At 48.1% G+C, this 27419-nt stretch overlaps 1 pseudogene; it reads right to left on the bottom strand.

Annotated features, from left to right (window-relative positions):
- Nucleotides 1-18082: 18082 nt before the first annotated feature.
- Nucleotides 18083-18589, bottom strand: LOC125345631 (annotated as a pseudogene).
- Between the last annotated feature and the right edge of the window lie 8830 nt (nt 18590-27419).

The following is a 27419-nucleotide window of genomic DNA, read 5'->3' as shown; positions in this document are numbered from 1 at the left end:
CATGAGGCTCTTTATCATCATCATCATCAACAACAACAACAACAACAACAATCCTCTAGTAGAAGCAGAGCTGTGTCTCAATTGGTGGAGTGCTCATGCCTGAGTTCAAGCTCCAGGACCAGCACAAAAAGAGTTTTTGGGGTGGAAATGTGGGTTAGGGGTAAGGTGCTCCCCTAGCATTCATGAAACCCTGTGTTTGTTTCCTGAGCACCACATACACAGAAAAAGCAGGAAGTGGTGCTGTGGCTCAAGTGGTAGAATACTACCCTTGAGCTAAAGAAGCTCAGGGACAGTGCCTAGACCCTGAGTTCAAGCTCCAGGATTGGCAAAAAAAGATTTTCATTTTTATCATATAGGTCTTACACACATTTATTTTTAAACTTTTATTTATTTAAAATTTTTTCTTTGTCGAATGTGGGGCGTGAACTCTGTGCCTGGGTTCTGTCCTCAAGGTCTTCAGCTGAAGACTAGTGCTCTACCACCTGAGCCACAGCGCCACTTCTGGTTTTTTGGTGGGTCATTGGAGATAACAGCCTTATGAACTTTCCTGCCTGAGCTGGCTTTGAACCTGGATCCTCTGGTCTCAGCCTCCTGAGTAGCTAGGATGACAGGAGTGAGCCACATTTTATTAGGCATGCAAAAGTATTTCACTTTCTTTTTTGTGAGTTCCAGTGGTATTGTGTTCCAGGGCCTTCCACAAGCTAGGTAAGTACCTCAGCTCTTAGCCCTGGTTGTTTTTATGCTGCCTTTGGTTTCCATAATTTCCAGCCTTTGTAGGCATTTTGAAGGGAACATGCACAGAGTGCACAGAGTGTCAGAATAAAATGTGTAAAGCCTGGAAGCTTGGAATCCTGAATAGAGGTTCTGGCTCTATAGCTCAAGGTAGGACATAGTGGATGGCTCCCATTAGAACCTGCTTTGGTGAACTCATGCCTTGCCCAGGCCCCTGGTCTCTGCTCAAGTCTGTGTCAAGTTTTCATTTATACTTTCATGTCCATCCTGGGGCCTGGGTCTTGGGTCGGATTGGGTGGCAGGGAGGGTGGTGGGGTTGTGTTAGGGGTCAGGGCACTGCTGGCATGTTGCTGATGCACATGCCTCCTCCCCGCACGTGCCACCCATGATGTCACCAGCCCCTTCCGTCACACACACGCGGGAACACTGAACTCGCGCGGGTGGCAGCGAGCACTGGCTCGGGTGGAGCGCGGCCTCGCACGCACGCAGGAGCTCTGGGTCCCGTCCTTACCTTCCTGTGCATGCAAGTGCACTGTAGGCCAGAGAAGAGCTGCGGCTCCGCGGTGGGGCGGGGCCGGGACAGTGAAGGCCTAGTTTGAGCGCCAGGCCCGGCCCGAGGGCGAGGCCCCGCGGGGTGAGCACAGGCCCCAAGCATGCGGCCCTGAGGGCAATGGCGATGGTGATGTCGTGGACAAGTGCATTTGCACTGGTCAAGGGTCCAAAGTCCTAACCCCAGATGGGGATCCCTGCCCTGACAGTGTCTCAGCCTTGCCCCACAGTGGCCGCACAGCCCCGCCCCACTCGTCTTCCTGGCCTCGCCCCTGTTGACATCACGGCCCCTCCTCATGCCATTGCCATGGCCCCGCCCCTCATGGCGTCACAGCCCCGCCCTATGCCTTCTCTGGGTGTTTGGGGGGTGGCAGGGGTGGCGGGCCTGCAGAGCATGGGAGGAGGCCCCACCTCACGTGGAGGAGACCGGAACCTCCGCCTCCACCGTGGGAGGGCGGGACTTCCGGGAAAGGGAGCAGAGGCCCGGGAAAGCCACAGCCTGGAGAGCCTCTTGCTGCTGAGCTGCCACAGGAGCGATCTGCAGGCCCGCGGGCGGGAGGAGAGGGAGTCCCCGGGCCTGAGGACAGAGGACAGGAGGTGAGCCGGGGCCTGTGGAGAATGGAGGCCGGGCCGCCGAGCTGTGGGCGGGAGGAGAGCCGGGGTCTGCGGAGCCGAGGCCCACCGAGAGCAGCCTGGGAGCACTGCGCCTGCCGACCTTGAGGCGACTCCAGGAGATGAGCTGAGCGCAGCCAAGGAAGCGGAACCTCCTGTCAGGTGTGGCCCGGGGCGTGGGGTAAGTGTGACAGTGTGTTGGGGAGCGCGGCCTGCCTCCCTGCTTGCTTGTGCCCTTCCTGTGGTGGCTTCAGGGTGCCCAAGCCCCGCAGGAAGGAGGTCAGGTCTGGCCGGCGCCATCTTGGTCACAGACAAGTTGAAATTTAGGGCCTAGCATCTAGTCTTAATGGTGGTGGGAGGGAAGTCTGACCCCCAGGTGATGGTTGTGCCTGAGTTTCTGGAGACAGGTGTGAGCACTTTACTTATAGGTGACTGAACCTGTCAGTTCAGGGCTTAGGAATAGCAGCTTCCTATTACCCTGCCCCCTGACTTTACCTTATTTAGGAAGGTAGAGTTGCAGGGCTTATTTGGGCATCACAGTATGAGAGGGGAGGGGTAAAGTGGAGGAGGTCAAGGAGCTATGCTTATGGGGGCATCCCAGCATGAGAGAGAGAGACAGGGAAAGACCCAGGAAGGTAGAGGTGCTTATGGGGCATCACAGCAAAAAAGGGAAGGGGCAAGGAAGAGGAAGATAGAAGTCAAGGGGTGTGGCCTGAACACTGAACTGGTTTAGGTCACTTCTGGGGGGAACAAACAGGCCTGCCAGAAGCTCCTTCCACTGGGAGTCCCATCGTTGGCTTTGGGTGTACAAAGCTGGTCTTGCTTCCTGTGATCGGTGGTTGTGCTTGGCTTCCGTACACCCATCCCATTTGGCACCAGCAACTTTTCTGTGTTGGGAAGCCTGGAGGAATGCTGACCGTGTGTAGAAGAAGGCCAGACCCAGGTGCACTGGGCTGATCTTGAAGCAACTATGGAAGACAAGCAGAGCTAGCCAAGCTTCCTGCCAGGTGTGGCCCTGGGCATGATGGTGGGGTGTTTGTGAAAGTGTGTGGAGAAGCGTGGCCTGTCTCTCATGTTTGCTTGTTTGTGGCTCTGGTAAGGCTAATCCTCAAACTAGGCCTCTGGATCCAGCTTCCAATTAGTGCCCAGCCTTTAGCTGGGGCTTTCAGTCTTGGCAGGCCCAGGCCATGGTTGTTGGGTGTCTGTGAAAGTGTGTGGAGAAGTGCGGTCTGCCTCTCGTGTTTGCTCGTTTGGGCCCTCCCTGAAGTGGCCTCGGTGAGCCTAAGGCCTCAAACCAGGCCTCCAGATCCGGCTTCCAGTCAGTGCTGAGCATTTAGCTGGCTTTCAGTCTTGGCAGGCCCAGACATGTTTGTGAAAGTGTGTGGAGGAGCGAGGCCTGCCACCCTGTTGGCTTCAGTGAGTCTAGGCCTCAAACCAGTCTTCTGGAGCTGGCTCCCAGTCAGTGTAGAGCTTCTAGCCAGTGCTATCAGTCTTGGCAGTCCCATGGCATGGGTGTTGGTTTTTATTGCATGCCTGACCCTCTGTGTTTGTGTCCTTCCTGAAGTGGCTTTGGTGAGGCCAGTCCCCAAACCAGGCTTCTGGAGGTGGCTTTTAGCTGGCAATTTCACTCTATGCAGGCCCAGGGCATGGATACAGGTGAGGGACACTGTGGAGAAATAAGGCCTGCTTCTCCTGAAGTGGCTTGGGTGAGGCCAGTTCCCAAACCAGGCCTCTGGAGCCATCTCCCAGCCATTGTCAAGCTTTTAGCTGGCACTTTCAGTCTATGCAGGCCCAGAACATGGGTGTGGCGTGTTTGTGGTTGTGTGTGGAGAAGTGTGGCTTTCCTCTCTTGTTTGTTCATTTGTGCCCTTCTTGTAGTGGCTTCAGGGTCCCTAAGCCCTGAAGTAAGGAGGTCAGGTCTGGCTGGCGCCATCTTGGCCACACACATGTTGAATTGTAGGGTATGGCATCTCTTCTTCATGGTGGATGGAGGGAGGGAATTCTGACCCCCAGGTGATGGTTGTGCCTGAATTCCTGGAGACAGGTGTGAGCACTTCCCTTGCAGGTTACTGAACCTGTCAGTCCAATGCTTGGTATTAGGAGCTTCCTATTACCCTGTCCCCTGACTTTACCTTATTTAGGCCCAGACAAGCACTGGTGCCCTTATACCATGCCACACATCTCCGTCTTTGCATCCTGTGTCCTGTCTCTTGGCTTATCTCTGGTCAACATGGTGTCCCAAATCAGCTCTTGGAGCTGAATTGGTTTGTTAGTTTAGTTTTTGTTTTTTCTTTCCTCTCTGGCCTGTTTCCTAACAGTGATAAGTATATTTGGGGGCAGCTGGCCCTTGTAACCATTGGCTGCCTATAGACTGCTAGCATTCTTATAAAGACTCCAATATTTGATCCTTCAAAATGTGGTTTTTCTGATAATTTATGTTATAACAGTCCCAAACCAGGTTTCTGGATCCAGCTCCCAGTCACTGCAGAGACTTTAGATGGTGATTCCAGTCTAGGCAGGTGCAGGGCATGGTTGTGGGGGTATTTGTGGAAGTGTGTGGTGAAGTTCAGCCTGCCTCTCTTGTTTATTACACATTTTACTTGGCATACCAAGGTATTTTGTCTAGTTTTTGGAGCATGCTTTGCCAGCCAGCAAGCACCTTTATACTGAGTCGTGTCCCGTGGTGGTCTCAGTGGGCCATCACTGCCCCCAGGCCTGGCGTGAGATCCGTCTCATTAGGAGCTGGATGGAGGTAGCAGAAGGCAGGAGCAGAAAGTGTGGTCTAAATGGCTTTTTCTTGTTTTTCCTTCTATCAGCCATGGCTCTGATCCCACTCAACAGAGGAGAGGCCTAAGTGTTGAGGATTGGAATGGTAGGTGTTGGATCTAGGTGTCCAGTCCAATGTAGGATGGCCTCAGTGGACCCCAACAAATCTTGGTTAGGAGAATATACACCTCAATCTAGGTCTTGCATAGGGCACAGAGGTTAGGGTGGAGGGGATGTGTTGAAAATGTTTTTTCCACATGCCTGTAATCCTATGTACTCAGGAGGCCAAAATCTGTTGATTGTAGTTCGAATCCAGCCTGGTAGGAAAGTTCATGAGGCTCTTTTTTTTTTTTTTTTTTTTTTCATGAGGTTCTTTATCACCAATCAACAACAAAAAACGTTTAGTAGAAGCAGAGCTGTGGCTCAAGTGGTAGAGTGCCCATACAAGCCCCAAAAGCCCCAAAAGATTTCATGGGGCTGGGAATGTGGCTTAGTGGTAGGGTGTTCTAGCAGTCATGAAACCCTGTGTTTTATTCTTCCGTACCACATACACAGAAAAAGTAGGAAGTAGGGCTGTGGGTCTAGTGGTAAGAGTATTAGCCTTCAGCAAAAGCTCAGGAACAGTGCCCAGACCCTGAGTTCAAGCTCCATGACTGGCAAAAACAGCTATAACAACAACAAAAAAGATTTTCATTTTATCATCATATTTACAGTTCTTACACACATTTATTTTTTATTTAAAATATTTTTTTTTTTTGCTGGCTGTGGGGCTTGAACTCTCGGCCTGGTGCTGTCCTTTAGCTCCTCAGCAGAACGCTAGTGCTCTACCAATTGAGCCACAGCGCCACTTCTGGTTTTCTAGTGGGTCACTGGAGATAAGTGTTATGAACTTTCTTGCCTGAGCTGGTTTTGAACCTGGATCCTCTTGTCTCAGCCTCCTGAGTAGCTAGGATGACAGGAGTGAGCCATATTTTATTAGGTATACAAAAGTATTTCACTGTTTCGTGAGTTCCAGTGGTACTGTGTTCCAGGGCCTTCCACAAGTTAGGCAAGTACCTCATCTCTTAGCCCTGGTTATTTTTATGCCGCCTTTGGTTTTCATGATTTCCAGCCTTTTTAGGCATTTTGAAGAGAAAATGCACAGAGTGTCAGAATAAAATGTGTAGAGCCTGGAAGCTTGGAATCCTGAATAGAGGTTCTGGCTCTATAGCCCAAGGTAGAACACTGTGGATGGCCCCGATTATAACCTGCTCTGGAGAACTCATGCCTTGCCCAGGCCCCTGGCCTCTGTTCCTTTCATGTCCATCCTGGGGCCTGGGTTAGGGGTCGGGGTTGGATTGGGTCATGGCGGTTGGATTGGGTCGGGGTGAGGTTTGCGGGGTTGGGGTCAGGGGTCAGGGCGCTGCTGATGCACATGCCTCCCTGCAGGTGCCACCCATGATGTCACCAGCCTGTGCTTATGCCTCAGTTCAAGCCCCTGACCAGCACAGAAAGATTTTTTGGGGTGGGAATGTGGGTTAATGGTAGGATGTCCCCCTAGCATTCATGAAACCCTGCGTTTGATTCCTCAGTACCATATACACAGAAAAAGCAGGAACTGGTGCTGTGGCTCAAGTGTTAGAGTAGTACCCTTGAGCAAAAGAAGCTCAGGGACAGTGCCTAGACCCTGACTTCAAGCTCCAGGATTGGCAAAAAAATTTTTCATTTTTTTATCATATATGTCTTACACACATTTATTTATTTTTTATCCTACATAACTCCATAGTTGTTTATTATGAAAATAATATTTTCTGAAATATCCTTATAATTTGAGGTGAGCTAATTGATGGTACACCAAAGGTGTTTCCCTGGAAGTTACTAAATGCTGATGAAAGAATAGTTACAAACATATCATTACTGCACACCAACCTAATGGCACTCTGCAATTTTTAAAACTTCATGGCTGGTCAATTTTGGTTGGACACTTGAGTTGCATGTGTATAGAAAACATTCTCTCCACTGACTGAAGGTTACTTGCATACAAGTGTACTTCCAATATAGAATTCAATTCTTAAAGTCAAAGTGGCTCAAATTGGAATAAATAAGCTGACCCCCTTTAAATAAACTAAATACAAAGCAACAAGTAGTGAGAATACTAAAGATTTATTCCACCAGTCTGCCTCTTATTTTGTGTTTTTTTTTTTTTTTTTTTTTTTGTAATTTGAGGCATGTTATAGCCCAGGCTGGCCTTGAACTTATGATCCTCCTGCCTCATCCTCCCTAGTCCTGGATTTACAGTCACCACCATTCCTTGCTTCTATCTTAAACATACAAGTGTGCTCTATGCGTAAACTGAGTTAAAACATTTCTGGGAGCAGAGGAGCTGCTATCAGTAGAGCTGTTGTGACTCTATAAGAGCCCAGGTCAGCAAGGTACAAAGTAAGCAGGTTTACTGGGCAGTGCTAGTCATGCAACATGCCAAGTACACCACACTGTCCAGGTCTTCTTGAGCTCAGGTCATTATTACTTCACAGGGTTGTATTTTGTTCTTCCCTGTTTCCTTGTTCCAGTGTTTTATAATCAGGAGAAAATGAGAAGTCATTTAACTTCTTGGTTAAATAAAACTAATTTGTCACCTACAATTATGTTTAAGAGTAAGTCAGCTGAAGAAACAACAGGGGCTGGGGCTAAGGAAAGCTTCTACACTTATGCACAGGACTAATGGGTGAGTTGTTGGCTTGGCTGTGGGCAGTGCTAACACTCTAGTGGGCCTTCTCTAGGAAGGCCTTGCAACACCGGAGGGACTGCTGATAGACCAGCTCAAAGTCGGAGTCATTTCCATAATAGGGATCTTCAATCTTGAGTTGTTTTTGTGGATCATAGCTCCCAAGTAGTTCAATTTTAGCTTTGCAGTTTTTAACTTGATTACTTATTGTTTTCAAATCTCTCTGATTGCTTTCATCCATAGACAGCATGTATTCGAATGTAGCAAAGTCGTCTTTGGTGACCTGTCTTGCCTTATGGGCTGTGCTAATGTCATGATTTGTTAGGCAGCTCATAGCTCTTGGATCTGTGGCATGACCCACGTTCTAGTCAGAAACAACACCGCTATCAGTGGTCCAATTATCTGAAACATTTTGGTCAACTACATGTTTTCTGAAAACTGCTTCTGTCATGGGTGACCAGCAAATGTTACCTAGATACACAAATAGTACGGATTTGGGACTCTGTACCGCTATCTGCCTGGGTGGTCGCTGGCGCCTGCACATTTATTTTTAATTTTTATTTATTTAAAATTTTTTTCTTTGCCAAATGTGGATTGTGAACTCTGTGCCTGGGTTCTGTCCTCAAGGTCTTCAACTGAAGACTTGTCTGAGCCACAGCACCACTTCTGTTTTCTAGTGGGTCATTGGAAATAACAGTCTTATTAACTTTCCTGCCTGAGCTGGCTTTGAACCTGGATCCTCTGGTCTCAGCCTCCTGAGTAGCTAGGATGACAGGAGTGAGCCACATTTTGTTAGGCATGCAAAAGTATTTAACTTTCTTTTTAGTGATTTCCAGTGGTATTGTGTTCCAGGGCCTTCCACAAGCTAGGCAAGTGCCTCAGCTCTTAGCCCTGGGCCGCCTGTGGTTTCCATGATTTCCAGCCTTTGTAGGCATTTTGAAGACAAAATGCACTGAGTGCACAGAGTGTCAGAATAAAATGTGTAGAGCCTGGAAGCTTGGAATTCTGAGTAGAGGTTCTGGCTCTATAGCTCAAGGTAGGACATAGTGGATGGCTCCCATTAGAACCTGCTTTGGTGAACTCATGCCTTGCCCAGGCCCCTGGCCTCTGTTCAAGTCTGTGTCAAGTTTTCATTTATACTTTCATATCCATCCTGGGGCCTCGAGAAGGAGATGAAGGCATGTGTGAGTAAGGGCAGCTTATCTTTTACTGCTTGGTAGGTTGGTGCTGATCAGAACAACTTTAGTGACCCTAGGCCTCTGCCCAAGCCTCTGAGTCTTTGCTATACATTAAGTTCTGCTTTTGGTCATGTCTTGCTCTGTGATTGTGGGTTAGGGGATGAGGGGCTGTGTGGAAAATATTTTTATTACATAGGTCTTACACACATTTTGTTCAGCATACCAAGGCATTTAAAAATTTTTTTTGGTGAATTTGAAATTTATTGTGTTTCAGGGCTTCCCACGACCTAGGCAAGCAACTCAACACTGAACCTCACCCCTTTAATATAACCCAGTCATTTCCTTAAGACTGGTTTTATTCAAGTTTTCTAGTAAGGAACTTCTGTGTGACTTTGTTTTGTTCTTCCCCTGTCACCTGTATAGGATCCTGCTTCCCTGGGGAGTAGTTCCAGCATGGCCATCCTTTGGTGCCTGTTGATTTCTTCTGACTGTAAGTACTTTGATGGTAAAATGTGTCTAGTATCTGAAGAAAACATGGAGAACATACACTTGGAATTTTGAGTGTAGTATCTGGAAGTATGGCCCAATGCAGAAAAGTGGCTTGAATGACATCCCCTCCCTTGAAGAAGTGACACCCATTCAAAAAACATTGTGAAGTTGGTATCACTGTAGGTCAACGTTCTAAGACCCTCTAATCATTGAATCACAATCATATGAGGAGGCATCAGGGAGAAGGTGACAAGGACCTGATATGAAAAGATGGCCACTGGGTTTAACTTAGTAGCTCAGCAATCAGTGTCGCTGGGACTGAAGCACCCAGACCCTGGCTGTCCATGCTGCAAGGTAGTACTGGGCGATGGAGGGATTTGAAAACTATGCCGAAGTAGTGCCATGGTGTCACCAGGCAAATGGCCTCTCAAACCCTGGGAGCTATCCCTTATGCTCATTTGTGCGCAGTTTCAGACACGAATTCCACCTAAGTAGCCACACAGATACTTGGGGCCTCAATTGCTTCTATGAGGCAGGATGCAGAATGAGACTTGGCAAAACATACATTTTAGCCATAAAGGATGCTATGTGGACTGGATGTTTACTCCTGGTACTTGAACTTGGCCTGGGAGCTGTCCCTGAGCTTCTTTTTGATTCATGGTAGCACTGTACCACTTTAACCACAGCACCATTTCCCGGCTTTTCTGTTTATGTGGTACTGAGGAGTCGAACTCAAGGCTTCATGCGTGCTAGGCAAGCACTCTACCACTAAGCCACATTCTCAGCCCCAGTCTTTGGTTTTGAGATGACACTTTAGGCACATCTGAGGATCAGACGCTGTCGCCATTGAAGCAACAGAAGCATGGGCCTCCCTTGATTAACACGAGGGTTGTCTGAGGGTAGAATGGGGTGTCCCAGGCATGCACTGAGCACTGTAGACTCAGGCTGGAATGGCCACCATGATGCTTGGGCTGGATAAGACTGAACCCTGGAGATTAGTAGGTGTTATCAGGGGTGACAGAAAATCCACAAGTCTTTAACAGAAAGTCTTGATAAATTGAAATCCTTTAAAGGAAATCAGTATCAACCTCCTCAGAATCCAAATCTAAGCTGCAAAAATTAATTCCTAAGTCCAGAGTGTCAATAAATCAAGAATAGAGCCAGGCACCAGTAATCCTTGCTACTCAGGAGGCCGAGATCTGAGGATTATGGCTCAAAGCCAGCCCAGGCAGGAATGTCCTTGAGTCCCTTATCTCCAATTAAATGCCAGAAAACCAGAAGTGGCACTGTCTCAAGGACAGCCCGCTATGGACAACAACAAAACAACAGACCAAAGAATAACCTGAGAGACACATGGTCCATACCTGTGAACAGGGAAGGAGATGCAAGTAACTGTTGAATCTCCATAAATTGTATGTCATTTATTTGTCAACAGTGGCACACGTTGACTGTTTATTCTTTTTCTGATTTATATGTTCAAATCCCTTGTGTTGATGTTGATTCTTAGGGACATTTTTAGTGGTTCATTATTTCTAGGATTGGCTTTATTTTAGTAAGTGTTGGAATGTTACCATGCAGAATACAGTTGATGTTGGATTCTTCTAGACCAGCCGCTTTTATGAATTAGTATGCTGAAGAAAACAGTGGCTCTCTCCTCTCCTCTTTCCCTCTCTTCTCTCCTCCCCTTCTGTTTTTTCTTTCTCCAGACGTTGTATTGCTGCAATAGACCAGGCCGGTCTCTAACTTGTAGTCTTCGGCCTCAGCTTCCCAACTGTTGGGGTTAACTGCATTTTCCACCCTAACAGCATCAAAAACAGATATCTTATGCTGTGACCCATTTGTTCTACCTTTAAGTATTTCTCCAATAGTTGGACTCTGCCCTATGCTCAATGACTCCCTCAGTGCTTCAGTGAGAAGGCACCCAAGAGAATATCAGTAGGAACCTATGGAAATTGTCCATACATAGTCAGAGTTGGGCTCTGTGGTGCTGTCCCAAGTGCTAGGGCGCCCTCTGCTGTTTACTTGGGAAATGACAGGTGTGACATGTATGTGTGGAAGTGTTTTTTTCCTTAGTTGTGTGTGTGTGTGTTTGTGTGTGCGCGCTGTTAATAGGGATTGAATTTAGGACTTGGGTGCTGTTCTTTCGCTTTTCTACTGAAGATTGTGCTGCACTGCTTGAGTTTCAGCCCATATTCTTTCTTCATTTTGTCTAAGTGTGTGTGTGTGTGTGTGTGTGTGTGTGTGTGTGTGTGTGTGTCTGTGTGTGATTTTGTCTCTGTGTTTTCCAGCATGAATTTCATCTTTAAAGATCTCTTTACTCTGTTTCTATAGTATTATTCAGGCAAGCAGGGATGAGGTCAGAGTGAGGGAAGCAAGAAGGCAGGGAGGGAGAGGGAGAGTACAGGTTTTTAATTCGTTTTTGTAGTTTATGAGGGATCATGAAGCTACAAATAAACTAATCTTGGATTGAAGCTTTTTGTGAAGATAGCACTTGTTGCCTATGAATTCCTGGCCATTGTTTTCCATGGCTGTTTGCCTGCTTCCCCGCTTTAAATTTTTGAAGGAAATACTGGTTGATGAAGTCAGGAGAAGTTTGAATGTTTTAATTTAAATTCATCCTTCACCAATTAGATTTCTGTAAAGGTCTAACAGAGACCCATGTGATAACAAAGGTATTTCCCCCTTCTACCTGGAAAATGGAATAATAAGTAAACATCAATAAAACCCCAGCCTGTTTATTCTTGTTTTGTTTTGATCTCTGGTCTTGTCTGTCCTTCTCTCTGTTCTCCCTCCCCTGGCCCCCTTATCTGCCAAGTCTGATTGTGACAGTAATCTGGGATAAATGGAAGTTGCCATGTGATGCCCCTAGCCGCTGTCCCTAGCAGGTGTCCCCTTAAGCCTGCTTGTGCCAGTTGGTTGATAGTTCTAGGTGCAGGAGAGACCCTGAAGGCTTGTGCACCAGGCCCTGGGTTGGAGCAAAGGCCTTCTGCTAGGCAGGCAGGGCAGCAGGTCCGCAGGTGGGGCCTCAGGAAGCTAGAGGTGCAGGGTCGAGGCTTATGGGGTGTCAGAGCACAAGAGAGGCATTGCAAGAGCCAGGAAGCTAGAGGTGCAGGGCTGGAGCTTATGGCCATCACAGCTAGAGAGGGGAGGGGCAAGGGCAAGGAAGCTAGAGGTGCAGGGGCAGGACTTATGGGGCCTTACAGCACAAGAGGGGCAGAGAAAGCAGGAGGAAGTGAGAAGTAAGGGCCGTGGCCCTGGCAGTGGACTGGTTTATTTTGGTTCTGCCTGGGACTAGTAGTCCTGCCAGTAGCCCCCATCTTTGGGTTTGGGGCTACAACCTGTCAGGCTCACTGTGGTTTGGTGGTGGGTCTGGGCCTCTGTACTCCTGTCCTATCAGACACCATACCCTTGTTTGTGTGGGGAAACCTGGAGGAACACGGACCATTGGCAGATGCGGCTTGTGTGTGGCGAAGGCCTGACCCAGGTGCACCAAGCTGACTTTGAGGCAACTCTGGAAGACAAGTAGAGCTTTGTGGCAGTGGGGCTCAGGGCATGGGTGTGGGGAGCTGAGAAAGTGTGTGGAGAAGTATGGCCTGCTTCTCCCGCTTGCTTGTTTGTCCCCTTCCTGATGTGGCTTTGGTGAGGCTATGCCTAAAACCAGGCCTCTGGACCCGGCCTTGAGTCAGTGCCGAGCTTTTAGTTGGTGCTTTTAGTCTTGGCAGGCCCAGGCCACGGTTGTTGGGTGGGTGTGAGAGTGTGTGGAGAATCGTGGCCTGCCCCTCCTGTTTACTTGTTTGTGTCCTTCCTGAAGTGGCTTGGGTGAGGCTAGGCATCAAACCAGGCCTCCGGACCCAGCTTGCAGTCAGTGTCTGCCTATCCTTTATCTGGTGGTTTCAGTCTTGGCAGGCCCAGGCTGTGGTTGTGTGGTGTTTGTGAAAGTGTGTAGAGGATCGCGGCCTGCCTCTCCTGTTTGCTTGTTTGTGCCCTTCCTGAAGTGGCTTTGGTGAGGCTAGGCCTCAAACCAGGCCTCTGGAGCCGGCTTCAAGTCAGTGCAGAGATTTTAGCTGGTGCTTTTAGTCTTGGCAGGCCCAGGCCACGGTTGTGGGGTGGGTGTGAAAGTGTGAGGAGGAGTTCGGCCTCTCCTTCCTGTTTGCTTGTTTGTGCCCTTCCTGAAGTGGCTTTGGTTGAGGCTAGGCCTCAAAGCAGGCCTCCGGAGCTGGCTTCTTCAGTGCCGATCCTTTTAGCTGTGGTTTTCAGTCTTGGCAGGACCAGGCAATGGTTGAGGCTGGCTGTGAAAGTGGGTAGAGGAGTTGTGCCTGAGGTGCAGGGGTGAGGCTTGTGGGTCATCACTGCAGGAGAGGGGAGGGGTGAGGGCAAGGAAATGAGAAGTGAAAGGACTGGGCTTATGGGGCAACATGGAAGGAGAAGGGAGGGGCAAGTGGAGGAAGTGAGAGGTCAAGGGGTGTGGCTTGGGCACTGGATTAGTTTAGGTCCCTTCTGCCTGGAACAAATAGACATGCCAGGAGGCTAGGAAGAGCTCCTTTCTCTGCGGGTCCTCTAGTTGGGTCAGGCCTACAAAGCTGGTCAGGCTCACTGTGGTTTGCTGGTGGGTTGGCCTTCGTACACCTGTCCTATCAGGCATCAGCCGCTTTTCTGTGTGGGGAAGCCTGGAGGACTGCGTGTGCAGATGCTGCTTGTGTGTGGAAAAGGCTGGACCCAGGTCCACCAAGGCAACTCCAGAAGGCAAGCAGAAGTAAGTAAGCCAAGAAGCTTCCTGGCAGGTGGGGTCCACGGCATGGGTATGGGGTTCTTGTGAATGTGTGTGGAGAAGCATGGCCTGCCTCTCCTGTTTGCTCCTTTGGGCCCTTCCTCAAGTGGCTTTGGTAAGGCTACACCTCAAACCAGGCCTCCAGAGCCGGATTCCAGTCAGTGCCGAGCATTTAGCTGGCTTTCAGTCTTGGCAGGCCCAGGCTATGGTTGTGGGGTGCTTGTGAAAGTGTGTGGAGGAGCTTCGGTGAGGCTATGCCTCAAACCAGTCTTCTGGATATTGCTCCCAGTCAGTGCAGAGCTTTTAGCCAGTGCTTTCAGTCCTGGCAGGTCCATGGCATGGGTGTTGGTTTTTATTGCCTTCCTGCCTGCCTCTCTGTGTTGGTTTGTGTCCTTCCTGAAGTGGCTTTGGTGAGGCCAGTCCCCAAACCAGGCTTCTGGAGCTGGCTTTTAGCTGGCATTTTCAGTCTAGGCAGGCCCAGGGCATGGATACAGGTGAGGGACAGTGTGGAGAAATACAGTTTGCTTCTCCTAAAGTGGTTTGGTGAGGCCAGTCCCCAAATCAGGCCTCTGAAGCTGGCTCTAGTCATTGTCGAGCTTTTAGCTTTTACTTTCAGGCCCAGAACATGGGTGTGGGGTGTGATTTTGTGTGGAGAAGTGTGGCCTTCCTCTCTTGTTTGTTCATTTGTGCCCTTCCTACAGTGGCTTCAGGGTGGCTAAGCCCTCAATTAAGGAGGTCAGGTCTTGCTGGCGCCATCTTGGCCACACACATGTTGAATTGTAGGGTATGGCATCTCTTCTTCATGTTAGAGGGAATTCTGACCCCCAGGTGATGGTTGTGCCTGAATTCCTGGAGACAGGGGTGAGCACTTCCCTTATAGGTTACTGAACCTGTCAGTCCAGTGCTTGGGAATAGGAGCTTCCTATTACCCTGTCCCCTGACTTTACCTTATTTAGGCCCAGACAAGCACAGGTGCCATTACACCATACCACACATCTCCGTGTTTGCATCCTGTTTGTCTCCTGGCTTATCTCTGGTCAATATGGTGTCCCAAATCAGCTCTTGGAGCTCAGTTGGTTTGTTAGTATAGTTTTTGTTTTTTCTTTCTTCTCTGGCCTGTTTCCTAACAGTGATAAATATATTTGGGGGCAGCAGTCCTTTGTAACAATTGGCTGCCCATAGACTGCTAGCATTCTTATAAAGACTCCAAGATTTGATCCTTCAAAATGTAGTTTCTCTGATAATTTACATTATAACATGCCCAAACCAGGCTTCTGGATTCACCTCCCAGTCACTGCAGAGACTTTAGATGGTGCTTTCAGTCTGAGCAGGCTCAGGGCATGGTTGTGGGAGTATTTGTGAAAGTGTGTGGAGAAGGTCAGCCTGCCTGTCTTGTTTATTCCACATTTTACTTGGCATACCGAGGTATTTTGTCTAGTTTTTGGAGCATGCCTCGCCAGCCAGGCAAGCACCTTTATACTGAGTCGTGTCCCATCACTGCCCCCAGGCCTGGTGTGAGATCTGTCCCATTAGGAGCTGGATGGAGGTAGCAGAAGGCAGGAGCAGAAAGTGTGGTCTAAATGGCCTTTTCCTGTTTTTCCTTCCATCAGCCATGCTCTGATCCCACTCAACAGAGGAGAGGCCTAAGTGTTGAGGATTGGAATGGTAGGTGTTGGATCTAGGTGTCCAGTCCAATGTAGGATGCCCTCAGTGGACCCCAACAAATCTTGGTTAGGAGAATATACACCTCAATCTAGGTCTTGCATAGGGCACAGAGGTTAGGGTGGAGGGGATGTGTTGAAAATGTTTTTTCCACATGCCTGTAATCCTATGTACTCAGGAGGCCAAAATCTGTTGATTGTAGTTCGAATCCAGCCTGGTAGGAAAGTTCATGAGGCTCTTTTTTTTTTTTTTTTTTTTTCATGAGGTTCTTTATCACCAATCAACAACAAAAAACGTTTAGTAGAAGCAGAGCTGTGGCTCAAGTGGTAGAGTGCCCATACAAGCCCCAAAAGCCCCAAAAGATTTCATGGGGCTGGGAATGTGGCTTAGTGGTAGGGTGTTCTAGCAGTCATGAAACCCTGTGTTTTATTCTTCCGTACCACATACACAGAAAAAGTAGGAAGTAGGGCTGTGGGTCTAGTGGTAAGAGTATTAGCCTTCAGCAAAAGCTCAGGAACAGTGCCCAGACCCTGAGTTCAAGCTCCATGACTGGCAAAAACAGCTATAACAACAACAAAAAAGATTTTCATTTTATCATCATATTTACAGTTCTTACACACATTTATTTTTTATTTAAAGTATTTTTTTTTTTTGCTGGCTGTGGGGCTTGAACTCTCGGCCTGGTGCTGTCCTTTAGCTCCTCAGCAGAACGCTAGTGCTCTACCAATTGAGCCACAGCGCCACTTCTGGTTTTCTAGTGGGTCACTGGAGATAAGTGTTATGAACTTTCTTGCCTGAGCTGGTTTTGAACCTGGATCCTCTTGTCTCAGCCTCCTGAGTAGCTAGGATGACAGGAGTGAGCCATATTTTATTAGGTATACAAAAGTATTTCACTGTTTCGTGAGTTCCAGTGGTACTGTGTTCCAGGGCCTTCCACAAGTTAGGCAAGTACCTCATCTCTTAGCCCTGGTTATTTTTATGCCGCCTTTGGTTTTCATGATTTCCAGCCTTTTTAGGCATTTTGAAGAGAAAATGCACAGAGTGTCAGAATAAAATGTGTAGAGCCTGGAAGCTTGGAATCCTGAATAGAGGTTCTGGCTCTATAGCCCAAGGTAGAACACTGTGGATGGCCCCGATTATAACCTGCTCTGGAGAACTCATGCCTTGCCCAGGCCCCTGGCCTCTGTTCCTTTCATGTCCATCCTGGGGCCTGGGTTAGGGGTCGGGGTTGGATTGGGTCATGGCGGTTGGATTGGGTCGGGGTGAGGTTTGCGGGGTTGGGGTCAGGGGTCAGGGCGCTGCTGATGCACATGCCTCCCTGCAGGTGCCACCCATGATGTCACCAGCCTGTGCTTATGCCTCAGTTCAAGCCCCTGACCAGCACAGAAAGATTTTTTGGGGTGGGAATGTGGGTTAATGGTAGGATGTCCCCCTAGCATTCATGAAACCCTGCGTTTGATTCCTCAGTACCATATACACAGAAAAAGCAGGAACTGGTGCTGTGGCTCAAGTGTTAGAGTAGTACCCTTGAGCAAAAGAAGCTCAGGGACAGTGCCTAGACCCTGACTTCAAGCTCCAGGATTGGCAAAAAAATTTTTCATTTTTTTATCATATATGTCTTACACACATTTATTTATTTTTTATCCTACATAACTCCATAGTTGTTTATTTTGAAAATAATATTTTCTGAAATATCCTTATAATTTGAGGTGAGCTAATTGATGGTACACCAAAGGTACCTGTTTGCCTGGAAGTTACTAAATGCTGATGAAAGAATAGTTACAAACATATCATTACTGCACACCAACCTAATGGCACTCTGCAATTTTTAAAACTTCATGGCTGGTCAATTTTGATTGGACACTAGAGTTGCATGTGTATGGAAAACATTCTCTCCACTGACTGAAGGTTACTTGCATACAAGTGTACTTCCAATATAGAATTCAATTCTTAAAGTCAAAGTGGCTCAAATTGGAACAAATAAGCTGACCCCCGTGAAATAAACTAAATACAAAGCAACAAGTAATAAGAATACTAAAGATTTATTCCACCAGTCTTCCTCTTATTTTGTGTTTTTTTGTAATTTGAGACATGTTATAGCCCAGGCTGGCCTTGAACTTATGATCCTCCTGCCTCATCCTCCCTAGTGCTGGATTTACAGTCACCACCATTCCTTGCTTCTATCTTAAACATACAAGTGTGCTCTACGAGTAAACTGAGTTAAAACATTTCTGAGAGCAGAGGAGCTGCTATCAGTAGAGCTATTGTGACTCTATAAGAGCCCAGGTCAGCAAGGTACAAGGTAAGCAGGTGTACTGGGCAGTGCTAGTCATGCAACATGCCAAGTAGACCACACTGTCCAGGTCTTCTTGAGCTCAGGTCATTATTACTTCACAGGGTTGTATTTTGTTCTTCCCTGTTTCCTTGTTCCACTGTTTGGTAATCAGGAGAAAATGAGAAGTCATTTAACTTCTTGGTTAAATAAAACTAATTTGTCACCTACAATTATGTTTAAGAGTAAGTCAGCTGAAGAAACAACAGGGGCTGGGGCTAAGGAAAGCTTCTACACTTAGGCACAGGACTAGTGGGTGAGTTGTTGGCTTGGCTGTGGGCAGTGCTAACCTAGTGGGCCTTCTCTAGGAAGGCCTTGCAACACCGGAGGGACTGCTGATAGACCAGCTCAAAGTCGGAGTTGTTTCCATAATAGGGATCTTCAATCATGAGTTGTTTTTGTGGATCATAGCTCCCAAGTAGTTCAATTTTAGCTTTGCAGTTTTTAACTTGATTACTTATTCTTTTCAAATATCTCATATTGCTTTCATCCATAGACAGCATGTATTCGAATGTAGCAAAGTCGTCTTTGGTGACCTGTCTTGCCTTATGGGCTGTGGTAATGTCATGAAATCTTCGGCAGCTCATAGCTCTTGGATCTGGGGCACGACCCACGTTCTAGTCGGAAACAACACCGCTGTCAATGGCCCAATTATCTGAAACATTTTGGTCAGCTACATGTTTTCTGAAAACTGCTTCTGTGATGGGTGACTGGCAAATGTTACGTAGACACACAAATAGTACGGATTTGGGACGCTGTACCGCTATCTGCCTGGGTGGTCGCTGGCGCCTGCACATTTATATTTATTTTTATTTTTTTTATTTTTTATTTTTTTCCAGTCCTGGGGCTTGGACTCAGGGCCTGAGCACTGTCCCTGGCTTCTTTTTGCTCAAGGCTAGCACTCTGCCACTTGAGCCACAGCGCCACTTCTTGCCATTTTCTGTATATGTGGTGCTGGGGAATCGAACCCAGGGCCTCATGTATATGAGGCAGGCACTCTTGCCACTAGGCCATATCCCCAGCCCTGCACATTTATTTTTAAACTTTTATTTATTTAAAATTTTTTTCTTTGCCGAATGTGGGTTGTGAACTCTGTGCCTGGGTTCTGTCCTCAAGGTCTTCAGCTGAAGACTAGTCTGAGCCACAGCACCACTTCTGTTTTCTAGTGGGTCATTGGAGATAACAGTCTTATTAACTTTCCTGCCTGAGCTGGCTTTGAACCTGGATCCTCTGGTCTCAGCCTCCTGAGTAGCTAGGATGACAGGAGTGAGCCACATTTTATTAGGCATGTAAAAGTATTTCACTTTCTTTTTTGTGAGTTCCAGTGGTATTGTGTTCCAGGGCCTTCCACAAGCTAGGCAAGTACCTCAGCTCTTAGCCCTGGTTGTTTTTTGCCGCCTTTGGTTTCCATGATTTCCAGCCTTTGTAGGCATTTTGAAGAGAAAATGCACTGAGTGCACAGAGTGTCAGAATAAAATGTGTAGAGCCTGGAAGCTTGGAATTCTGAATCGAGGTTCTGGGTCTATAGCTCAAGGTAGGACATAGTGGATGGCTCCCATTAAAACCTGGTCTGGTGAACTCATGCCTTGCCCAGGCCCCTGGCCTCTGTTCAAGTCTGCATAAAGTTTTCATTTATACTTTCATATCCATCCTGGGGCCTGGAGAAGGAGGTGAAGGCATGTGTGAGTAAGGGCAGCTTATCTTTTACTGCTTGGTAGGTTGGTGCTGATCAGAACAACTTTAGTGACCCTAGGCCTCTGCCCAAGCCTCTGAGTCTTTGCTATGCATTCAGTTCTGCTTTTGGTCATGTCCTGCTCTGTGATTGTGGGTTAGGGGATGAGGGGCTGTGTGGAAAATATTTTTATTACATAGGTCTTACACACATTTTGTTCAGCATACCAAGGCATTTAAATTTTTTTTTTTGGTGAATTTGAAATTTATTGTGTTTCAGGGCTTCCCACGACCTAGGCAAGCAACTCAACACTGAACCTCACCCCTTTAATATAACCCAGTCATTTCCTTAAGACTGGTTTTATTCAAGTTTTCTAGTAAGGAGCTTCTGTGTGACTTTGTTTTGTTCTTCCCCTGTCACCTGTATAGGATCCCGCTTCCCTGGGGAGTAGTTCCAGCATGGCCATCCTTTGGTTCCTGTTGATTTCTTCTGACTGTAATTACTTTGATGGTAAAATGTGTCTAGTAGCTGAAGAAAACATGGAGAACATATACTTGGAATTTTGAGTGTAGTATCTGGAAGTATGGCCCAATGTAGAAAAGTGGCTTGAATGACATCCCCTCCCCTGAAGAAGTGACACCCATTAAAAAACATTCTGAAGTTGGTGTCACTGTAGGTCAACGTTCTAAGACCCTCTAATCATTGAATCACAATCATATGAGGAGGCATCAGGGAGAAGGTGACAAGGACCTGGTATGCAAAGATGGCCACTGGGTTTAATTTAGTAGCTCAGCAATCAGTGTCACTGGGACTGAAGCACCCAGACCCTGGCTGTCCGTGCTGCAAGGTAGTACTGGGCGATGGAGGGATTTGAAAACTATGCTGAAGTAGTGCCATGGTGTCACCAGGCAAATGGCCTCTCAAACCCTGGGAGCTATCCCTTATGCTCATTTGTGCACAGTTTCAGACATGAATTCCACCTAAGTAGCCACACAGATACTTGGGGCCTCTATTGCTGCTATGAGGCAGGATGCAGAATGAGACTTGGCAAAACACACATTTTAGCCATAAAGCATGCCATGTGGACTGGCTGTTTACTCCTGGTACTTGAACTTGGCCTGAGAGCTGTCCCTGAGCTTCTTTTTGCTTAATGCCAGCACTCTACCACTTTAATGACAGCACCATTTCCGGGCTTTTCTGTTTATGTGGTACTGAGGAGCCGAACTCAAGGCTTCATGCGTGCTAGGCAAGCACTCTACCACTAAGCCACATTCTCAGCCCAAGTCCGGGGTTTTGAGATGACACTTTAGGCACATCTGAGGATCAGACGCTGTCGCCTTTGAAGCAACAGAAGCATGGGCCTCCCTTGATCAACACGAGGGTTGTCTGATGGTAGAGAGTGGGGTGTCCCAGGCATGCACTGAGCACTGTAGACTCAGGCTGGAAAGGCCACCATGATGCTTGGGCTGGATAAGACTGAACCCTGGAGATTAGTAGGTGTTATCAGGGGTGACAGAAAATCCACAAGTCTTTAACAGAAAGTCTTGATAAATTGAAATCTTTTAAAGGAAATCAGTATCAACCTCCTAAGAATCCAAATCTAAGCTGCAAAAATTAATTCCTAAGAGTGTCAATAAATCAAGAATAGAGCCAGGCACCAGTGGCTCACACCAGTAATCCTTGCTACTCAGGAGGCTGAGATCTGAGGATCATGGCTCAAAGCCAGCGCAGGCAGGAATGTCCTTGATTCCCTTATCTCCAATTAAATGCCAGAAAACCAGAAGTGGCACTGGCTCAAGGACAGCCCACGACGGACAACAGCAAAAGAACAGACCACTGAATAACCTGAGAGACACATGGTCCAAACATGTGAACATGGAAGGAGATGCAACTAACTGTTGAATCTCCATAAATTGTATGTCATTGATTGTTCAACAGTGGCCCACATTGACTGTTTGTTCTTTTTCTGATTCATATGTTCAAATCCCTTGTGTTGATGGTGATTCTTAGGGACATTTTTAGTGGTTCATTATTTCTAGGATTGGCTTTATTTTAGTAAGTGTTGGAATGTTACCATGCAGAATACAGTTGATGTTGCATTTTTCTAGACCAGCCGCTTTTATGAATTAGTATGCTGAAGAAAACAGTGGCTTTCTCCTCTCCCCTTTCCCTCTCTTTTCTCCTCCCCTTCTCATTTTTCTTTCTCCAGACGTTGTATTGCTGCAATAGACCAGGCCGGTCTCGAACTTGTAGTCTTCGGCCTCAGCTTCCCAACTGTTGGGGTTAACTGCATTTTCCACCCTACCCGGCTCAAAAACAGATATCTTATGCTGTGACCCATTCGTTCTACCTTTAGGTATTTCTCTAATAGTTGGACTCTGCCCTATGCTCAATGACTCCCTCAGTGCTTCAGTGAGAAGGCACCCAAGACAATATCAGTAGGAACCTGTGGAAATTGTCCGTACATAGTCAGAGTTGGGCTCTGTGGTGCTGTCCCAAGTGCTAGGGCGCCCTCTGCTGTTTACTTGGGAAATGACAGGTGTGACATGTATGTGTGTGGAACAGTGTTTTTTTCCTTAGTTGTGTGTGTGTGTGCGCGCATGTGCGCGCTGTTAATAGGGATTGAATTTAGGACTTGGGTGCTGTTCTTTAGCTTTTCTACTAAAGATTGTGCTGCACTGTTTGAGTTTCAGCCCATATTCTGGCTTCATTTTGTCGTGTGTGTGTGTGTGTGTGTGTGTGTGTTATTTTGTCTCTGTGTTTTCCAGCATGAATTTCATCTTTAAAGATCTCTTTACTCTGTTTCTAGAGTATTATTTGGGCAAGCAGGGATGAGGTCAGAGTGAGGGAAGGAAGAAGGCAGGGAGGGAGAGGGAGAGTACAGGTTTTTAATTCGTTTTTGTAGTTTATGAGGGAGCATGAAGCTACAAATAAACTAATGTTGGATGGTAGCTTTTTGTGAAGATAGCACTTGTTGCCTATGAATTCTTGGCCATTGTTTTCCATGGCTGTTTGCCTGCATCCCACTTTAAATTTTTGAAGGAAATACTGGTTGATGAAGTCAGGAGAAGTTTGAATGTTTTAATTTAAATTCATCCTTCACCAAGTAGATTGCTGTAAAGGTCTAACAGACCCATGTCTCTGGAAAACAGAATAATATGTAAACATCAATAAAAACCCAGCCTGTTTATTCTTGTTTTGTTTTGCTCTCTGGTCTTGTCTGTCCTTCTCTCTGTTCTCCCTCCCCTGGCCCCCTTATCTGCCAAGTCTGATTGTGACAGTAATCTGGGATGAATGGAAATTACCATGTGATGCCCCTAGCCGCTGTCCCTAGCAGGTGTCCCCTTAAGCCTGCTTGTGCCAGTGGGTTGATAGTTCTAGGTGCAGGAGAGACCCTGAAGGCTTGTGGAGTGTCCTGCACCAGGCCCTGGGTTGGAGCAAAGGCCTTCTGCTAGGCAGGCAGGGCAGCAGGTGGGGCCTCAGGAAGCTAGAGGTGCAGGGTCAAGGCTTATGGGGTGTCAGAGCACAAGAGAGGCATGGCAAGAGCCAGGAAGCTAGAGGTGCTGGGCTGGAGCTTATGGCCATCACAGCTAGAGAGGGGAGGGGCAAGGGCAAGGAAGCTAGAGGTGCAGGGGCAGGACTTATGGGGCCTTACAGCACAAGAGGGGCAGAGAAAGCAGGAGGAAGTGAGAAGTAAGGGCCGTGGCCCTGGAAGTGGACTGGTTTATTTCGGTTCTGCCTGGGACTAGTAGTCCTGCCAGTAGCCCCCATCTTTGGGTTTGGGGCTATAAAGCTGTCAGGCTCACTGTGGTTTGGTGGTGGGTCTGGGCCTATGTACACCTGTCCTATCAGACACCATACCCTTGTTTGTGTGGGGAAACCTGGAGGAACACTGACCATTCACAGATGCGGCTTGTGTGTGGCGAAGGCCTGACCTAGGTGCACCAAGCTGACTTTGAGGCAACTCTGGAATACAAGTAGAGCTATGTGGCAGTGGGGCTCAGGGCATGGGTGTGGGGAGCTGTGAAAGTGTGTGGAGAAGCATGGCCTGCCTCTCCCGCTTGCTTGTTTGTGCCCTTCCTGATGTGGCTTTGGTGAGGCTATGCCTAAAACCAGGCCTCTGGAGCCGGCCTTGAGTCAGTCCCGAGCTTTTAGTTGGTGCTTTTAGTCTTGGCAGGCCCAGGCCATGGTTGTTGGGTGGGTGTGAGAGTGTGTGGAGAATCGTGGCCTGCCCCTCCTGTTTACTTGTTTGTGCCCTTCCTGAAGTGGCTTCGGTGAGGCTAGGCATCAAACCAGGCCTCCGGAGCCAGCTTGCAGTCAGTGTCTGCCTATCCTTTATCTGGTGGTTTCAGTCTTGGGAGGCCCAGGCTGTGGTTGTGTGGTGTTTGTGAAATTGTGTAGAGGAGCGCATCCTGCCTCTCCTGATTGCTCATTTGTGCCCTTCCTGAAGTGGCTTAGGTGAGGCTAGGCCTCAAACCAGGCCTCTGGAGCCGGCTTCGAGTCAGTGCAGAGATTTTAGCTGGTGCTTTTAGTCTTGGCAGGCCCAGGCCACGGTTGTGGGGTGGGTGTGAAAGTGTGAGGAGGAGTGCGGCCTCTCCTTCCTGTTTGCTTGTTTGTGCCCTTCCTGAAGTGGCTTTGGTTGAGGCTAGGCCTCAAAGCAGGCCTCTGGAGCTGGCTTCTTCAGTGCCCATCCTTTTAGCTGTGGTTTTCTGTCTTGGCAGGCCCAGGCAATGGTTGAGGCTGGCTGTGAAAGTGGGTAGAGGAGTTGTGCCTGAGGTGCAGGGGTGAGGCTTGTGGGTCATCACTGCAGGAGAGGGGAGGGGTGAGGGCAAGGAAATGAGAAGTGAAAGGACTGGGCTTATGGGGCAACATGGAAGGAGAAGGGAGAGGCAAGGGGAGGAAGTGAGAGGTCAAGGGGTGTGGCTTGGGTGCTGGATTGGTTTAGGTCCCTTCTGCCTGGAACAAACAGACATGCCAGGAGGCTAGGAAGAGCTCCTTTCTCTGCGGGTCCTCTAGTTGGGTCAGGCCTACAAAGCTGGTCAGGCTCACTGTGGTTTGCTGATGGGTTGGCCTTCGTACACCTGTCCTATCAGGCATCAGCCGCTTTTCTGTGTGGGGAAGCCTGGAGGACTGCGTGTGCAGATGCTGCTTGTGTGTGGAAAAGGCTGGACCCAGGTCCACCAAGGCAGCTCCAGAAGACAAGCAGAGCTAAGTAAGCCGAGCTTCCTGGCAGGTTGGGCCCACGGCATGGGTATGGGGTGCTTGTGAATGTGTGTGGAGAAGCATGGCCTGCCTCTCCTGTTTGCTCCTTTGTGCCCTTCCTCAAGTGGCTTTGGTAAGGCTACGCCTCAAACCAGGCCTCCAGAGCCGGATTCCAGTCAGTGCCGAGCATTTAGCTGGCTTTCAGTCTTGGCAGGCCCAGGCTATGGTTGTGGGGTGCTTGTAAAAGTGTGTGGAGGAGCGCGGCCTGCCTCCCTGTTGGCTTCGGTGAGGCTAGGCCTCAAACCAGTCTTCTGGATATTGCTCCCAGTCAGTGCAGAGCTTTTAGCCAGAGCTTTCAGTCCTGGCAGGCCCATGGCGTGGGTGTTGGTTTTTATTGCCTGCCTGCCTGCCTCTCTGTTTGTGTCCTTCCTGAAGTGGCTTTGGTGGGGCCAGTCCCCAAACCAGGCTTCTGGAGCTGGCTTTTAGCTGGCACTTTCAGTCTAGGCAGGCCCAGGGCATGGATACAGGTGAGGGACAGTGTGGAGAAATAGTTTGCTTCTCCTAAAGTGGTTTGGGTGAGGCCAGTCCCCAAATCAGGCCTCTGAAGCTGGCTCTAGTCATTGTCGAGCTTTTAGCTTGCACTTTGAGGCCCAGAACATGGGTGTGGGGTGTGATTGTGTGTGAAGTGTGGCCTTCCTCTCTTGTTTGTTCATTTGTGCCCTTCCTACAGTGGCTTCAGGGTGGCTAAGCTCTCAATTAAGGGGGTCATGTCTGGCTGGCGCCATCTTGGCCACACACATGTTGAATTGTAGGGTCTGGCATCTCTTCTTCATGTTAGAGGGAGGGAATTCTGACCCCCAGGTGATGGTTGTGCCTGAATTCCTGGAGACAAGGGTGAGCACTTCCCTTATAGGTTACTGAACCTGTCAGTCCAGTGCTTGGGAATAGGAGCTTCCTATTACCCTGTCCCCTGACTTTACCTTATTTAGGCCCAGACAGGCACTGGTGCTATTACACCATACCACACATCTCCGTGTTGAATCCTGTGTCCTGTCTCCTGGCTTATCTCTGGTCAATATGGTGTCCCAAATCTGCTCTTGGAGCTCAGTTGTTTTGTTAGTATAGTTTTTGTTTTTTCTTTCCTCTCTGGCCTGTTTCCTAACAGTGATAAATATATTTGTGGGCAGCAGGCCTTTGTAACTATTGGCTGCCCATAGACTGCTAGCATTCTTATAAAGACTCCAAGATTTGATCCTTCAAAATGTGGTTTCTCTGATAATTTACATTATAACATGCCTGAACCAGGCTTCTGGATCCAACTCCCAGTCACTGCAGAGACTTTAGATGGTGATTCCAGTCTAGGCAGGCTCAGGGCATGTTTGTGTGAGTATTTGTGAAAGTGTGTGGAGAAGGTCAGCCTGCCTCTCTTGTTTATTCTACATTTTACTTGGCATACCAAGGTATTTTGTCTAGTTTTTGGATCATGCTTTGCCAGCCAGGCAAGCACATTTATATTGAGTCGTGTCCCCTGGTGGTCTCAGTGGACCATCACTGCCCCCATGCCTGGCGTGAGATCTGTCCCATTAGGAGCTGGATGGAGGTAGCAGAAGACAGGAGCAGAAAGTGTGTTCTAAATGGCCTTTTCCTGTTTTTCCTTCCATCAGCCATGGCTCTGATCCCACTGAACAGAGGAGAGGCCTAAGTGCTGAGGATTGGAATGGTAGGTGTTGCATCTAGGTGTCCAGTCCAATGTAGGATGGGCTCAGTGGACCTCAACAAATCTTGGTTATTAGAACATCAACCCCAAGACCCCCAGGTCTTGCATAGGGCACAGAGGTTAGGGTGGAGGGGATGTGTGGAAAATGTTTTTTCCAGATGCCTGTAATCCTATGTACTCAGGAGGCCAAGCTTTCTTGATTGCAGTTCGAAACCAGCCCTGGTAGGAAAGTCCATGAGGTTCTTTACCACCAATAACAACAACAAACCTCTAGTAGAAGCAGAGCTGTGTCTCAGTGGTAGAGTGCTCATGCCTGAGTTCAAGCCCCTGCCCAGCACAAAAAGATTTTTTTGGGGTGGGAATGTGGCTTAGTGGTAGGGTGCTCCCCTAGCATTCATGAAACCCTCTGTTTGATTCCTTAGTACCACATACACAGAAAAAGCAGGAAGTGGTGTTGTGGCTCAAGTGGTAGAGTACTACCCTTGAGCAAACGAAGCTCAGGGACAGTGCCTAGACCCTGACTTCAAGCTCCAGGATTGACAAGAAAAAGATTTTCATTTTTATCATATAAGTCTTACACACATCTATCTATCTATTTATTTATTTATTTTTTGGACCAGTCCTGGGCCTTGGACTCAGGGCCTGAGCACTGTCCCTGGCTTCTTCTTGCTCAAGGCTAGCACTCTGCCACTTGAGCCACAGCGCCACTTCTGGCCATTTTCTGTATATGTGGTGCTGGGGAATCGAACCTAGGGCCTCATGTATACGAGGCAAGCACTCTTGCCACTAGGCCATATCCCCAGCCCCACACACATTTATTTTTAAACTTTTATTTATTTAAAATTTTTTTCTTTGCCGGATGTGGGGCCTGAAATTTGTGCCTGGGTTCTGTCCTTGAGGTCTTCAGTTGAAGACTCGTGCTCTACCACCTGAGCCACAGCGCCAATTCTGGTTTTCTAGTGTGGCATTGGAGATAACAGCCTTATGAACTTTCCTGCCTGAGCTGGCTTTGAACCTGGATCCTCTGGTCTCAGCC

The sequence above is a fragment of the Perognathus longimembris genome, unplaced genomic scaffold, assembly GCF_023159225.1.
Source record: "Perognathus longimembris pacificus isolate PPM17 unplaced genomic scaffold, ASM2315922v1 HiC_scaffold_853, whole genome shotgun sequence".
NCBI classification, from domain to species: Eukaryota; Metazoa; Chordata; class Mammalia; order Rodentia; family Heteromyidae; genus Perognathus; species Perognathus longimembris.
Note: the sequence above shows the minus strand (reverse complement) of the source record. Positions and strands in the feature narration are given on the sequence as shown.